This window comes from Lissotriton vulgaris, chromosome 4_1, assembly GCF_964263255.1.
Source record: "Lissotriton vulgaris chromosome 4_1, aLisVul1.2, whole genome shotgun sequence".
NCBI lineage: Eukaryota > Metazoa > Chordata > Amphibia > Caudata > Salamandridae > Lissotriton > Lissotriton vulgaris.
The window spans coordinates 1,035,472,297-1,035,487,995 of NC_141691.1; positions in this window are offsets into that span (position 1 = coordinate 1,035,472,297).

The window sequence follows — 15,699 nt, forward strand, 5'->3', positions numbered from 1 at the left end:
CAATATTTTTTGAATAAAACGTAGTTACAACTGTTTTTCCACTCTATTTTATTTCACCACACCACACATCATTTTTTGCACTGCACTTCTTCCCATACTCTGTGATATATCTCATGGTCAGCACAGTGCATGTGGGTTTGACTCGCTGAGATTTCTTTATCAACTGGGTGCGGATATGGTCCCAATGATCAAGGGACGAACCACCCCATGTTTGTTTGGATGACCAAATGAGAATATAGATCATCGCAAGACATTTGATGGGAATCCATTAGCATCTCTTTTGTGAGTCTCATTTACAACCACTCGTGCTTTCTTTTGAGTTACACAAGTATGTACCCTTGATGTTTAGAATTAGTATGGTTATCTAATACCTGTAACTGAATGAGCAGCAGTTGTTACTAGAGCAGAATCTGTATGACCTGGCCCTTGTCTAAGACCCCTGGTTCTCTTCCTGTTGTATCACTTTCTATGTGCTCAGGGGGCTATCTCAGCACCCAAGCAGAATTTTCCCTTTCCAATGGTACCCCTCCCTAGTGGATCCCTGCATGGGGATCCACCCACTAGACACCAGGAAGGGGGATCAGCCCATTGGGCAAGGGCATTTGCTCCCCCCAATTTTTTTTGTGGCACTACAGCCTTTGTGGGCAGTATCCCCCAATCTGCCTCCCCCCAAAGGGCAAAAAGCCCACTAGAAGCGAGGGATTTATTCTGTATTCACTTTGGGGTGGGAGTTGCTAAATGGGCATGACACCGACCCAGAGGCATTCCAGTCTTTCTGACTCCTGGGAGGCAGGTGGGGGTAGTAGCTCTCAATCTGAGCCCCGGGGGCAGAAAGGCCATTAGAAACCAGGATTTCTTTTTAGTTTTTTAGTAATGTTGGGTTAGGGCTGCCCAAAATGGGCATGACAATGCCCCCAGCCCCCTACCCCCAGAGAAATTCCAGTCTTTCTGCCCCCCAGGGGCAGGCAGTAGCCCCCAATCTGACCCCCGGGGGAGAAAGCCCAATAGAAGCCAGGGATTTTTTTTACATTTGATTTCGGGGTGGGACTGCCAATAATGGGCATACCAAGGCCCAACCCCAAACAATAGGCAGTCTTTCTGCCCCCATTGGGGGCATATCCAGGCAACCCCCCCAATTCCCCTCCAGAGTGGCAGAAAGCCCAACAGGCACGGACTTGTTTTTAGCAATGTACCTAACTGTGGACTTTGGGCCCTAGTGCAGCCAGAACACAGGAAAACCTAGCAAACCTACACATTTTTTATAACTAGACACCAAGTGGAATCCAGGATGGGGTGACTTGTGCTTATCTCAGCAGGTTCTGTTACTCAGAATCCCTTGCAAACCTCAAACTTAGTTCAGAAAAAAACAATTTTCCTCACATTTCTGTGATGGAAAGTTCTGGAATCTGAGCGGATCAACATAATTCCACCCAACCCGTATTCCACAAAGTCTTCCAATGAAAATGATACCTCACTAGGCATAGTGCCCCAGACAGGAAACAGCCTTAAACGTGAAGTAGACACACCACATTTGTACAGTGAAAACTGACCCCTTTCTTGCACAGTGCGTAGCTGTAGATTTTGAACCCTAGCTGTGCTGGCACCTAGGGAAACCTAGCAAACCTATACATTTTCACCTGTATGTTTTCAGAAATGTGTGGGTTTGGTAAGTTTACCAAGATGGCTGCCGAATCTGTGCCAAAATCCCAGGATACCCCCTTTGCACAACCAGGTTGTTTTGTGATAGGTAATTTTGATGTCTCCTCAATACATTTTGGGCCCTTGCCTGTCACGGGTACTTGACCCACCCACATGAGGGAGGTACCATTTTTATCATGAGACTTGTGGGAATGTTGGATTGGAGGAAATTTGTGGATCCATGCAGATCCCAGATCTTTTCACTAGATAAATGTGAGGAAAATGTTTTTTTTGCAAAGTTTGAGGTCTGCAAGGAATTCTGGGTAACTGAACCTCGTGAGAGCCAGATAAGTCCCCCCATCCTGGATTCCCCTGGGTGTCTAGTTTAAAAAAATATGTAGGTTTGCTAGGTTTCCTTAGGAGCTGGCACAGCTAGGGTTTAAAATCTACAGCTAGGCCCCTTGGCAAAAAAAGGGTCAGTTTTGAAAATGTGTTGTGTCCATATTGCGGTTGGGCTGTTTCGTGTCGCAGGCACAAGGCCTACCCACACAAGTGAGGTACAATTATTCTTGGAAGACTTTGGGGAATGTGGGGAGAGTATCATTTTGTGGATCCACGCAGATTCCAGAACTTTCCACTACAGAAATGTAAGGAAAATGTGTTGTATTTTTTACAAAGTTTGAGGTTTGCAAGGGATTTTGATTAACATAACCTGGTGAGAGCCAGACAAGCCACCTTATCCTGGATTCCCCTGGTTGTCTGGTTTTGAAATTGTATAGGCTTGCTAGGTTTCCCTGGATGCCAGCAGAGCTAGAGTTAAAAATCTACAGCTAGGCAGTTTGCAAAATAGGGGCCCTTTTCACTGTGAAAATGTGGTGTGTCCATGTTGCATTTTAGTCCGTTTTCTCTCACGGGCACTAGGCCTACCCACAGAATTGAGGTACCATTTTTCTCAGAAGACTTTGGGGAATGTGGGGTGGGTGGAATTATGTTGAGAAACGCAGATTTAAGAAATTTGTATCACAGAATAGTGATTAAAATGTGTTTTTTTGACAAAGTTTGAGGTTTGAAAGGGATTCCGGGTAACAGAACCTGTTTAGAGCCAGACAAGTCACCTTATCCTGGATTCCCCTGGGTGTATAGTTTTTAAAAATTTATGGGTTTGCTAGGTTTCCCTGGGTGCCAGTTGAGCTAGAGTTCAAAATCTACAGCTAGACAGTTTGCAAAAATAGGGTCACTTTTCACTGTGAAAATGTGGTGTGTCCACGTTGCGTTTTAGGCCGTTTCCTGTCACGGCACTAGGCCTACCCACACAAGTGAAGGACCATTTTTCTGTGAAGACCTTGGGGAATGTGGGGTGAGTGGAATTGTGTGGATCCAAGCAGATTCCAGTACTTTCCCCTACAGAATTTTGAGGAAATGTGGGTTTTTTGACAAAGTTTGAGGTTGCAAGGGACTCCGGGTAACAGAACATGTTGAGAACCAGGCAGGTCACTGTTATATACATATTATCACCTTGTTTCCTCTCCTGTTCTCTTGTGCTTGCAAGCACGAGAGATCCCTATTGTTGTTCTCGAATTCTGACCTTCAGTCGTGAGGATTCCTCGAACGTCATTCTGGACGTTGGCTTCCTCACGACTGGACGGCTCTGGTTGTGGGTGCTATTGATGAAAATTGCAACTTGAAATAAATCCATGATTGAACCTACGCAAGACTCAGCTTCCATACTTAACATATTTTGGCGACGATCGGGATTTTGCTGCACCCACCGCCAGTCAAGTTTCAGAGACTTACCAGAACACCACCGCTGTTTGTCTCCTGTCTCCTGCCTCCAGTCTGGCCTCGTCTACATCAGGTCGTATACCTTTGGGCACTTTATCCGCCCATTACTTGGCTCCCAGTGCAGATTTATTTTCATTTCCTGGCCTTTCTCCGGTGCCGCTTGTAACTGTCAGTTGCTGCCTCGCGCTTCCTCACGCGCACTCACCTTTGACTTCCTGCCCGCGCTCCTTCACGCGTGTTGCGCTACAACTCTCAGTCAAGCCCTACCGCCTGTCGAAAGTTACGTCATACTGTAACCTCGACGACAACGCCGGCGGCCATTTTCAGCGACCTGCCAAGCCTTCATTCAGCACTACTATTCAGCGTTAGGCACGCTTCGCTGTTTTCCATTTCATTTTCAATCACAGCGATTTCCTCGCTTTACTGATTTCATTCAAACGACCACAGCGATAGGCACGCTTTATTGCCTACCATGTTTATTTGACGTCACAATTTCACATTACAAGTCATTAAGTGACTACAGCGATAGGCACGCTTTATTGCCTACCATGTTTATTTGACATCATAATTTCACATTTCAAGTTATCCAGTGACCACAGTGATAGGCACGCTTTATTGCCTACCATGTATATTTAACATCATTTTTTTCACTTCTCAATTCATCTTCAGCGATAGACACGCTTTATCGTCTATCACAACAGAGCTCCAAGTTATTTAACCATCACATTTTGCTTAAACATACTTTTCTACTGGGTTATAAAACATTTTTATCCAGAAAACTTTATCCTTTCATCTTATTTCACCATGGCTTCTTCTCAACAATTTCAAACACCAGCTCCTTTTCTGCAAACTCCTGGAAAACCTCCTCTTGCTTGGCGCAACTGGCTTAAAGGTTTTGAGAACTATCTGGTAGCCATCGATGCTACCAAATATGATCCTCCTTGCAAGGTTGCCATTCTTTATGGATGTTTGGGAGTTGCTGCTCAACAAGTTTTTGAAAACCTTCCTCATATTCCTTCTCCCTCTGGTGATTCCGGTGACAATTGGAATGTTTTCCAAGAAGCCATTGCTCGTCTCAATAAACAATGCGACGATGAACCCAGTATCGTGTTAGAACGTCACAATTTTTTCAAACGCAAACAAAGTGTTGATGAGAGAGTAGAAGACTATATTGCTCAACTCAGGATCCTGGCTTCTACCTGTGACTTTGGTGCTAGTACAGATACTTCTATCAGAGATCAATTTATTTTTGCTTGTTTTTCTAAAAAAATCCAGGAATGTTTATTAAGTTGCAAAAATCCCTCTTTAACTGAAACAATTGATATTGCAAAGGGGATTGAACGAGCAACTTATTCCTCTAAAATTCCACAAGAAAGCATCTCTAAACCTTCTGTTCATTTGGTCGACCAAGCTTCTGGTTTCACTTCTATCGACCTTGTTAACAATTCTTCAAGACAACAAAACAGGAAACCCCTCAATTGCTACAGATGTGGGTCAAGAAACCATCTTGGCAATTCTCCCTCTTGTCCTGCTTCTGGAAAAAAATGGTCTTCCTGCAAGAAAATTGGACATTTCCCATCTGTTTGCAGGGGTCACAAAAGATTTACTAGAGTCAATAATATTGAATTTCAAGAGAATGTAGAGTCTTGCTCCACCAGGCTCAATGATGTTATGTTGTCCATTGAATGTGATTCTCTTGAATTTACCAAGATTAAGAGTCCCTTGTGTGAATTGTTGATTGGTACAATTTCAATCCAGGTCAAAGCTGATTCTGGTTCTCCCATCACCATTTTATCCGACCTCACGTTTTATGCTAATTGGAGTGAAGTTGTTCTTTCCAAATCAGACGTCAATCCTAAGGCCTTTGGCGAAAAGGACATCGATATGTTGGGTTTCTTTTATTCTAACATTGCTTGTCTAGGCAGATACACCTTCACCAAAGTCTATGTTGCTCTTAAGGGCAGGGATATCGTAAGTTAGTTTGACTTAGCCAGAATGGGTTTGATTCTCAAACCTGGCTCTGATCAACCCATTGCTTTAGGCGACATCCCTTATGACTACTACACTAGTCATGAATCTCTGGGAATTTCAATATTTCAGATCTTTCCTTTCCCATAGTCAAAATGGACAGTTTAATGAGTTCTTTTCCAAACTTATTTAAAGATAAGGTTGGTACAGTTCTTGGTTTTAAGCATGAGATTAGACTTAAACCCAATGCTCAGCCGGTTGTCCACAAAGTTTATCCTCTCCCTTTGAGCGCTAGACATACTTAAAAGTGTTCTGAAAAATCTCTGTGATGAAGGAATCATTGCTCCCTGTGACTCTTCTGAATGGGTCTCCCCAATTGTTCTAGTCCGTAAAAAAACTGGGGAGGTGAGATTATGCGCTGATTTACGCTCACTGAATAACAATATCATTGTGGATTGCCATCCCCTTCCCAAAATTCATGACCTATTGGCTAATTTGGGTGGGGCTAAATTTTTCTCTCTCCTGGACCTTAGGTCTGCTTATCACCAAATCCCTTTGTCCCTTAGATCTCAAGAGTTAACAACATTTATCACTCCCTTTGGTGCTTTCAAGTATCTTAGGCTTCCCTTTGGCTTGGCCTCGGCAGCCAGCATTTTCCAAAAACTGATGGACAACCTATTTCAAGACATTCCTGGCGTGCAAGCGTATCAAGATGACATTTTGGTCTACGCCAACGACTCTTTTCAGCATAATCACACTCTTAACACCGTCTTACAAGTGTTGGAGAAGGCTGGCATGACTGTTAGACACGACAAGTGTAAGTTTGGTGTTCAAGAATTAGATTACTTGGGTCATTCCCTTTCTCCCAATGGCATTAAACCCAAGTTCTCTTTAATTAAAGCCATTAGAGATGCTAAACCTCCCAAGGATCGAGATGCACTTCGCTCCTTTCTGGGTTTATCCGAATACTACGCCAGGTTTGTGCATGGTTACGCGCAAATTGTTGAACCTTTGAGAACACTCTTAAGGAAGGGAGTGAAATTTGTTTGGTCTGAAGACTTGCAAAAAGTTTTTGACCAAGTCAAGAAGATCATTGAAGACTCACCTGCTTTAAATCCTTTTTGCGACGGCTCTAAGTGTTTTATCACTGTTGATGCCAGTCTTACTGGTTTGGGTGCCGTTTTAGGACAATGGGTCGAGGTGTTAAAAAGGGTTCCAAAGACAACCGGTAACCAAAGACCCTTTTATGTTGCCCGGAGGTATCGCCTCTATGACCCACCAATATTAATCAATGAAGAAGCAGGCGCTGGAGACTGGAAGGCAGGAAACGAGGGTTTTATTCTCTCCGGAGGAGAACACATCAATTCAGACAGCAAGTATCGTCACGAGGTGCTCTAACCACATCTCTGAGGCCTGGCCTCTTATACTGGAGTTTACGACCTTTATTACACATAACACATTCTCGCAATACTTTAGTACTAGAAAGAACATCCTCGGAATCTCCCCTTCAGACCCGTTCCCACATACATTTACAGTCGGATTCCCCACCCCGGTCACAACAGGTGATAGTTGTCACACAGCAGGGCATTCCGCCGATTCACGGAATGCATGGGGTTGATCGGATCTCATGGGGTGGGGGCTTTGATCGGTTCGGGGGTCTTTTGATGGGGAGGGGAGGCTTCCTACTGTACGGGGTAATAAACAGTATCCGCAGAGCCAGGTGGCGGCCTGGGAACAGGGAAGACAAACGGGGACACAGGAAAAGGGGTTTGCATCAAAAGGGTTTGAAGCCATGAAAGGAATGAGGGGAGGTGTCGCGCTGGGAACAGGATGGGATTCAGTGGTGAAGCTGCGCTGAAGAGGGGTTTATGACCCTAGGCATGAGAGAGCGGGGGTTGTCAGTGTGTGGGGGAATGCTTGCGAGGTTAAGAGAGAGAGAGACGCGCTGGCTATCAGCGAGGGGCAGGGAGGCCATGGTGCTCAAAAATGGCTGCCGCTTACGCGCACGAATGGGCTTGGAAAAAGGGGGCAAGAGGGCGCCGATAATGTTGACGTTTTGCAGTCTAATCTTTAACAGTCCTCCCTTTTCAACATATCTTAGCCAACTTGCTTACTCAATGTCAATCTTCATCAAATTCCTAACCTCGGCATCATATATTGCTCTCATACGTTCGTTTTCAAAGTCCACAGTCTTAGGGCAAATACAATTTGCACATAATGAACACAGAGGTGGCAGACATTGAATTCCTAAGCATAGACCGCACATCACAACTACAGGAATCAGGATAATGGTGAACAGTCTCCAACCCCAGTTCTTAACGGTGTTCCAGAACCAACCACCAAGCGACCATTCTTCTTGTTCCTGGTGTACTTCTGAAGAGAGTCTGTGAAGATGTTCGATGGCTTTGTACACTGAGGGTGAGTTGTCCGGTATGTATGTACAGCAGCTGGACCCAATGATGCGGCATGCTCCACCACGGTCCGCAAGAACCACATCCAGGACAAGGCGGTTTTGGAGGGCCACCAAGCGGACCGCTTGAAGTTCAGCGGTGTTGTTAGCAAGGATACCAGCCGTGATGTTCATTGTTGTCTCAACTGCTTGAGTCAGATGTCGGATGGCACGGCTGTTTGCCATCGGGCCCCAGAGGGGGACTAGTCCTTTCATAGCATCGATGAATTGCGCTCCCGTTGAATCGGCTTGTTCGATGTCCTTGGCTCGCTTTTGTCTGTGATGATTTGCTGGCGCCACATAAGTCGGAGGAAGGATGAAGGAAATGAAACAAGTGCCCCCCCAGCCTTTGGGGAGCCAGGTGTAAGCCTTCGTGCCGCAGACGAAATACGTGTTTGGAGATGCCACAAAGGAAGGCGGGTCGATGGAGTCCAGAGTTCTGGAAAACCGGCAGGCACTGTGGCCTACCAGCTGAGTCCCAAGCCCTTCCATGCACATGTGGCCAGTGACGTTGATGACTGACAGGGCCACAGTCAGAGTGGCAGCCGTTCGTTTTCGCAGGTAGGAGAAGGTGGTTCTGGTTGGATTATTGAACACTTGCATTTCAACTTGTTCTTTAGCAGGGATGTCCAAGTGGATTGTGTTGTTGTTGGTCTGCGGGCAGAAGTGCGTCTTTGTTCTGTTCCGCCAGACCCCGTGGTAGAAATGCGTTACCGTTTTGCTGGAGGTGGCATTGTCCTTAAAGCTTTCTTGCAGAAGCATCAGCCAGGCAAGACAGGAACCGTGAACTGAGAAAGGTGAAGGGATGAATGGTATCGAGTGTCCAGTGGCGTGGGGTAGCAACCCACAGATCCAACAGTTGGTGGCATTGGTGGCAAGGTTGTGCTGGTGAAGTAGTTGTACGAAGGAGTTATTCCAAAATTCCTTTCGCCTCTCTCTGAGTTGGGGAGAGAGCGAGATCAGATAATGTTCCTTCATGGTGGTAGGTTGGACAGTGGTCAGGAATGTTTCGTGAGCAGGTGCATTTTCTTCCACAATCCAGAGTGTGGTCATGAGGAGAAAGCAGAGGAGGATTGTGATGAAGAGCGCAATAGTCTTTGGGCTATGGAGTCTGTCTGCTTTTGGGTTTCTGCGGTGGGTATTTCCTGTTTCCTTCATCATCTTCTTATTTGGCGCTTCCATCATCTTCTTATCTGGCGCTTCCATCATCTTCAAGGGGCTCGGTAGCGGGCAGAACCACAGACTTTGCTTTGCTTCTCTCCGGGTAACCCTTGGTAGTGTTTAGGTCACCGTTCTGAGATTTAACTCAGTCCGTGGTCTACTTAGCCGAGACTCCCTCCTCTCGACGCAGGAAATACCCTTCTTTTGATGGCACTGTGGGATCAGAGAATTTTGAAAGTTTAAGTGTGTCGGTATCAGGATAGCAGGTTAGTGACGGTCGGTCCTTGTTCAGGAGCTCTTCTTGGCTGTCGATGTTTTCAGTCGAGGTCAGGGTCGAGGAGATCTTCTTACAGTGGTGTGCATGCAGCCAGTTGCGTTTTCCCTCCACCCGTAGTGCTGTTCGGGTGGTGATGAGGACTTGCCAGGGGCCCGTCCACCGGGGTTCCAGACTCTTGGCACGCTGGAAGTTCCGGATCAGGACAAAATCCCCAGGCTGAATGGTGTGTCCGGGACCCCTGGAAGTGTCAGGGATGGCATGCAGCACCTGTTGATGGATAACAGACAGCGTTTTAGTCAACTGACATAAGTAATCAGACATTAGGACGTCCGGGACGTCATGAATGGAGGTTGGTTTTGGTGCAGACCAGACATTCATAGGCCGGCCGAAAACAACCTCGTATGGTGTCAAGTGGTGTTTGGTGGGGGTGGAACGCATTGAAAGCAGCGCCAGGGGGAGTGCGTCTGGCCATTTCAGTCCTGTGGTAGCTACTATTTTGGCCAATTTTAGTTTCAGTGTGGCGTTATGTCGTTCCACTAGTCCAGCAGATTGGGGGTGGAAGACTGCGTGGAACTTTTGTTTTACACCCAACCCCTTCAAAATGAGTTGGATAACTTCGGCTACGAAGTGGGGGCCATTGTCGCTCCACAAAATTCGACAAAGGCCGTAACGGGGGAAAAACTCCTTTAACAGTACTTTTGCTGTGGCCATAGCAGTGTTGTCACGGGTTGGATATGCTTCCACCCATTTGCTAAATGCGCATACCACCACAAGTACATATTTCAGGCCTTGACATCTGTCTAGTTGGATGTAGTCCATCTGCAGGACTTCAAATGGGTGATTCGGGACCCCGAACCCTCCCCGGGGTACTACAGTTCCTTTCCCGGGATTGTGTTGCAGGCATATCAAACATTGTTGGACCAGGCGTTTGGCGGACTCTGTGATCTTATCATTGTGCCAGACTCTGGAGACAAGTTCAATCATGGGGGCTGATCCTATGTGGGCAGGGGAATGTGCCATAGTCAATATGGGAATCAGGTATGAGTCAGGTAACAACCATTTGTTTGTGTCTTTTGTCCGCCAGCAGCCTTCGTCATCTTTCAGTCCCACCCGTGTCCATTCAGTCAGTTCGTGTTGTGTGCTAGCCATTTGAATGTCTCTGATAGTGTCCCTAGCGTCAGTCCATTTTTCTGCTTGTGACCTGGTCACGTACATGCGTGTTGTCGTCCTATTTTCGGCTGTCGCTCGGGCAGTGAGGTCGGCTAGTGCATTTCCCTGTCCAATAATGTCTGTCACCTTTTTGTGTGCCTGGCATTTGATGACTGCAAGCTTTTTGGGGAGAAGGACGGCTTCGATCAAGGCGGAGACTAGGTCCCCGTGTAAAATGGGGGTGCCGTGTGAGGTCAAGAATCCCCTCTCCCTCCAAAGGAGCCCAAAATGGTGAACCACCCCGAAGGCATACTGGCTATCGGTGTAAATGTTTGCTGTGGTTCCTGCTGCTAGAATACAGGCTCGTGTCAGGGCAATCAGTTCCGCTGCCTGGGCAGATCGTTGCGTTATGCGGGCTGTCTCGACTACAGTTCGAGCCGTGGTGACTGCATAGGCAGCTGAAGTGGTGCCATCGGGGAGCTTGATGCAAGAACCGTCCACCCACAGCTCTCCGTCGGGGTCGGGGAAAGCCGTGTCTCTGAGGTCAACCCTACTTCTGGTCTGTTCGTCGGTGAGGGTCACACAGTCGTGTACAGGGTGCACATTGGGATCGTTCTCTGGTAAGGGCAGCAGGGTTGCTGGGTTCAGTGTGGTGCATCTCTTCAGTGTGATGTGGGGTGCGAGCAGAGTCAGTTCGTATCCTGTCAGTCGTGCACTCGTCAGGTGTTGCGTTTTGGTTTGGTTTAGGAGGGTGTCAACTGCATGGGGTACCAGTACTGTGAGGGAATTCGAGAGCACGATCCCCTCACTCTGTCGGATGGAGATCGCAGCAGCAGCTACGGCTCGAAGGCAAGCAGGCAGGGCTCTGGCTACGGGGTCAAGAGTGGCTGAGAAGTAAGCGCATGGTCGTTGCTTTGGGCCGATGGACTGGGTCAGGACAGATAAAGCGCACCCCTCCCTCTCATGGGTGTAAAGGGAGAAGGGCTTTGTGTAATCGGGGGTACCCAACACAGGGGCCGAGCAGAGGGCATCTCGTAGTTGCACAAAAGAAGCCTGACACTCAGGGGTCCAAGGGAGTGGGAGAGGGATGTCCTTTGCTAACAATGAAAGCAGTGGTTTTACTACAAGGCTAAAGTTGGGCAACCACTGTCGGCAGAAGGAGGTGAGGCCTAGTAGGGAGCGGACCTGTTTCTGGGTCTTAGGGACGGGGGTGTCGAGAATGGTTTGGATCCGGTCAGGAGTCAGTTTCCTTCCGTCTTTGGACAAAAGGTGGCCTAGGTAAGTGACCTGGGGTTGGCAGAATTGCAACTTCTTCTTGGAGACCTTGTGGCCATTTTCTGCAAGGAAATGCAGGAGTTGAATGGTGGCGGTGACAGCTAGTGGAGTGGTGTCGGCTGCCAAGAGGATGTCATCGACATATTGTACTAATACCACTCCATCGGGTAACTGGACTTGATCCAGTTGTCTCTTGAGGGCCTGGCTGTAGATGCTAGGGCTTTCTGTGTAGCCCTGGGGTGCTCGGCAGAACCTATATGAGCGGGCTTTTAGGGTGAAACCGAAGAGATATCGGCTGTCTGGGTGGATGGGGATAGAAAAGAATGCGTTTTTGAGGTCAATGACAGTGAAGGTGGTGGCAGTGGAGGGAATCAAAGTCAGGATGGTGGTAATGTCCGAGACCACAGGGTACTGGGGTACCACCACTTTGTTGATCTCCCGAAGGTCAATGATGAAGCGGTATGCTTTCTCATCCCCTTCTCCCTGCTTCTTAATGATGGGCAAGATTGGGCTGTTGCAAACGTTGCTAACTACTTCCTCTACCACTCCTGCGTCTATCAGTGATTGGATGATTTCTACCAATGCCTTCTCGCCCTCGGGCGATATTCGATATTGTGGAAGTTTTGGGAGTGTTGCATCTGGTCGAACAGTGATGTGTATCGGGTCAATCATCATGCGCCCTACATCCGAATCCGTTTTGGCCCACAGATACGGAGGCAGAGTGTCAAGTAGGGAAGTGTCAGCGTCGGTGATGGAAAACATGTGTCTGGGGGGGCAATGTCTAAGCAGAACAGGATTGTCGTAAAGGAAAACTCGGACTCCATCTTGAGAACATCTAATCGTTGCTCGGAAGTGTTTCAATAAGTCGAGTCCCATAATTGTGTCAGGGCTATTGGAGGAGAGTAAAAACGTGGTGTCAGTGGTGTTGTTTTCTAAGTCAAAGAGGATTGGGGCGGACAAAGGGTTAGTGGAGGGCGTCCCATCGAAACCTGTCGATGTTATTAGTAAGCCAGACAAGGGTGCCCTTGGAATCAGTCGTTTAGATAATGCACTACGTGTTGCGCCAGTGTCTACCAGGAATGGTGACTTTGTACCCAAGACCTTAGCAGTGACATAAGGGCCTTGCTGGTCAACATGGAGCTCGACTGGATCCCTCCCTTGCCCTAGGCAGTCCTATGCAAAGTCATGAACGTCATCGTAGTCAGATTGCTGGCATTGGTTCTGTCGGGGTCGATCAAATGTGTTTGGTCTACTGGATCTATCATTGGTTGCGTTGTTTGGGGGCCCTCGCTGTGGTCCCCTATTTCTTGGTTCGTTTGCTGAATCTCTAGGATCTCTGTTTCTGGTGAGTTCCAAAAGAACCGGGCACTGAGATTTCCAGTGGCCCGATCCTTTACAGAAGGCACACTGGTCCTCTCTAATGTCTGTACGTCCAATGTGGGGAGTTGAAGCACGGTCTTTGGGAGGTGCCGTTTTAGGGACGTTCATCTGATGGTTTCCCCGGTATTGGTCTCGTCCCAGAGTCACCCCTTGCAGTTGTGCTATCATCACCCTCTCCTTTAATTCTTTCTTCTTCCTCTCTGTTGTTCTATCGTTTTCGTTTTTCTGATGTTCATAATATTGGGCCATCTGGAGGATAGCCGTAGGTTTGGAGGCTGCCCAACTACTTTCACTGGCCTGCAGTTTCTGCGAGACCTCCGGTGATAAGCCCTTAACGTAATTCTGGACAAACAGATGGTGTCCGGTTGCAGTGGTCAGGTCCTGGCCGCTGTAATCGGAGAACACCGTTTCAAACCGGGAGAAGTATTCCGATACATCCTCCTGAGGTTTCTGGCGACAAGCCGTTACTATCGACCAGTCCACTTTCTTTTCTGGGATCAGGGTTTTTAATTTCTGCACGATTTTATCCGGGAGGTCTAAAATGGCTTTTAAAGGCTTTTGTCCGGGTTCTCGTTGTCTGTCTATGCCATCAAGTTGTGACCAGTTATGTCCAAACAGCTCAGAGTGGTCGACTTTCCGGATTTGCTTCCACACATCAGCTGGTAGACATAACCCGAAAAACAAGTCGATGTCAGCTAGAGTCATAATCGTCGATCCTAGGGCCGTACCCAACTCAGTATAGAAGGCAGTGGGGTTTTTACGTAGGTCTGGCAGAGATTTCCGAAAGGTCAGAATCTCTTGCCGGTCCCATGGTTGGTAGACCCAATTGTACACGACCCTTCCCTTTGCATCTTTGTGGTTTGCATCATCGTGAGTCCCTTCACCTCGTGGAGGAACCCAGTAAGGGGCAGCCTCTCGTATCGGCATCATAGTGTTAGGTCGTTCAGTTTGCGGGTTGGTTGCTACGGAGGTAGTGGATTCGATTTTTGGCTTTTGTTCAGTGAGGTGGCGGAAAACCTCAAGCGTACGCGTAAGGAGGTCCGTCACATCACTCTCACTCTCATCCCCGATATCAACCTTCCGGTACAGAGTCGTTAGGCTCTGTGGACCCTTTTCTTGATATCGGTCCTCGTATGCATTTAAGACATGGTAACACAGCTGTACAGTGAAGTGTCGTCTGTGACTCCCAGTATAAGAATTAAACACATCCATGACGGACTCTTCATCCTCCCTCCTCTCTATCAGTATCTTTGCTATCTTGTCGACCCCTGCTCGTTCATGTTTGTTTAGTCTATATGCTCTAGCAGGACCACCCCTTCGGGCTTCCGGGTCGCTCGGCGTTGTCGTTTGCGTAGTATCTAATACAAGGAGTTCAGCCGGCACGGAGGCCATGGGGGCTGAAGCCGTGGTGCTACTCTCGGTGGTACCTGGGGATAGTGGGTGCTGGGCTGAGGGTTGGGAAGGGGCATATGGAGGGGGCATGTGGATGATCGGAGGACCTAGCAGCAGATCATCGTCGGTTCGTTGCTTTGAGCGTAATTCAGGGTAGAGCGTGGAGGGAGTTCTAACCAGACACTGGCTTGATGTTTCTATTTCTAGCTTCTGTTTGGTATCCTCTCTTTCTTTTATCTCTTTCTCTAGTTTCTGGGCCGCTAGGTGGGCTGCTTTCCGCAGCTCTTTTCCCAACCTACTCTCGGTTCTCTTTTTGCGTTGTTCGGCTTCTTTTCGCCACATGCCGAAGCTGTCAAGCATAGTGGACGTCGTCTTGTTCTTACCAAGGGCTGTTTCTAGTGCGATTATTCTATCGTCTTCGAAGGATCCTATCAGTGGCCACTGACTTTCTCGATCCCTTTTCGTATATTTATGCCACAGCTGGCTATAGGCTATAGCGACTAATCCATGCTTTGTGAACATGTCCTTATTAGGGGTGCCTTCCAGCGGAGCCGGATGGTTCATCTCTAATAAGCGGTCCGGGTTAAACAGGCTACTAACCAGTGGGGAGAAGACAGGCATGACGGATCACAATGGGATAATAGTCAGCACTACCTATCTTATCACTGCGCGCAAAGACTAGACAGAATATTTCTATTCTACGTTGTTTGCACGTAGTGAATACCTCATGAACCAATTCTGAGCAATCAATCAACGTTAGGTCAAAAATAAAAAATCAATATGGTCAATGGGGAGAATAAGTAGGCTCGCAAAGGTTCGCGTCACCTACCCTTTCACTATCTGTAAAGAGGGGACCTATTTTTCCCTGTTTGCAGACAGAGAATCTCCAGAAAACAATTTATAACAGTTAATCAATGGGGGGAAGGGGCAATTGTTCAGTGGGGGAGAAAGATAGGTCCGACGGGTGCGTACCTATCCTTCGCTGTTTATAAAGGGAGAGCCTGTTGTTTCTCCGTTTGTAGACAGTGAATCTCCAATAAATTAACAAAGAGTAATACTAGTATTTTCTTCAACAATTATCAATTACTTTCAATTATCTATTACTTTCGCAATTCGTCGTGTTTACACGACCTTACCCGGACCGCATGGACAGTTTCTCGTCTTCCGAATCCAGCGCCCGATCGTCCTCTTCTCTTCGTACTTCTCGTGGCACTCCTGATGGTTCCCA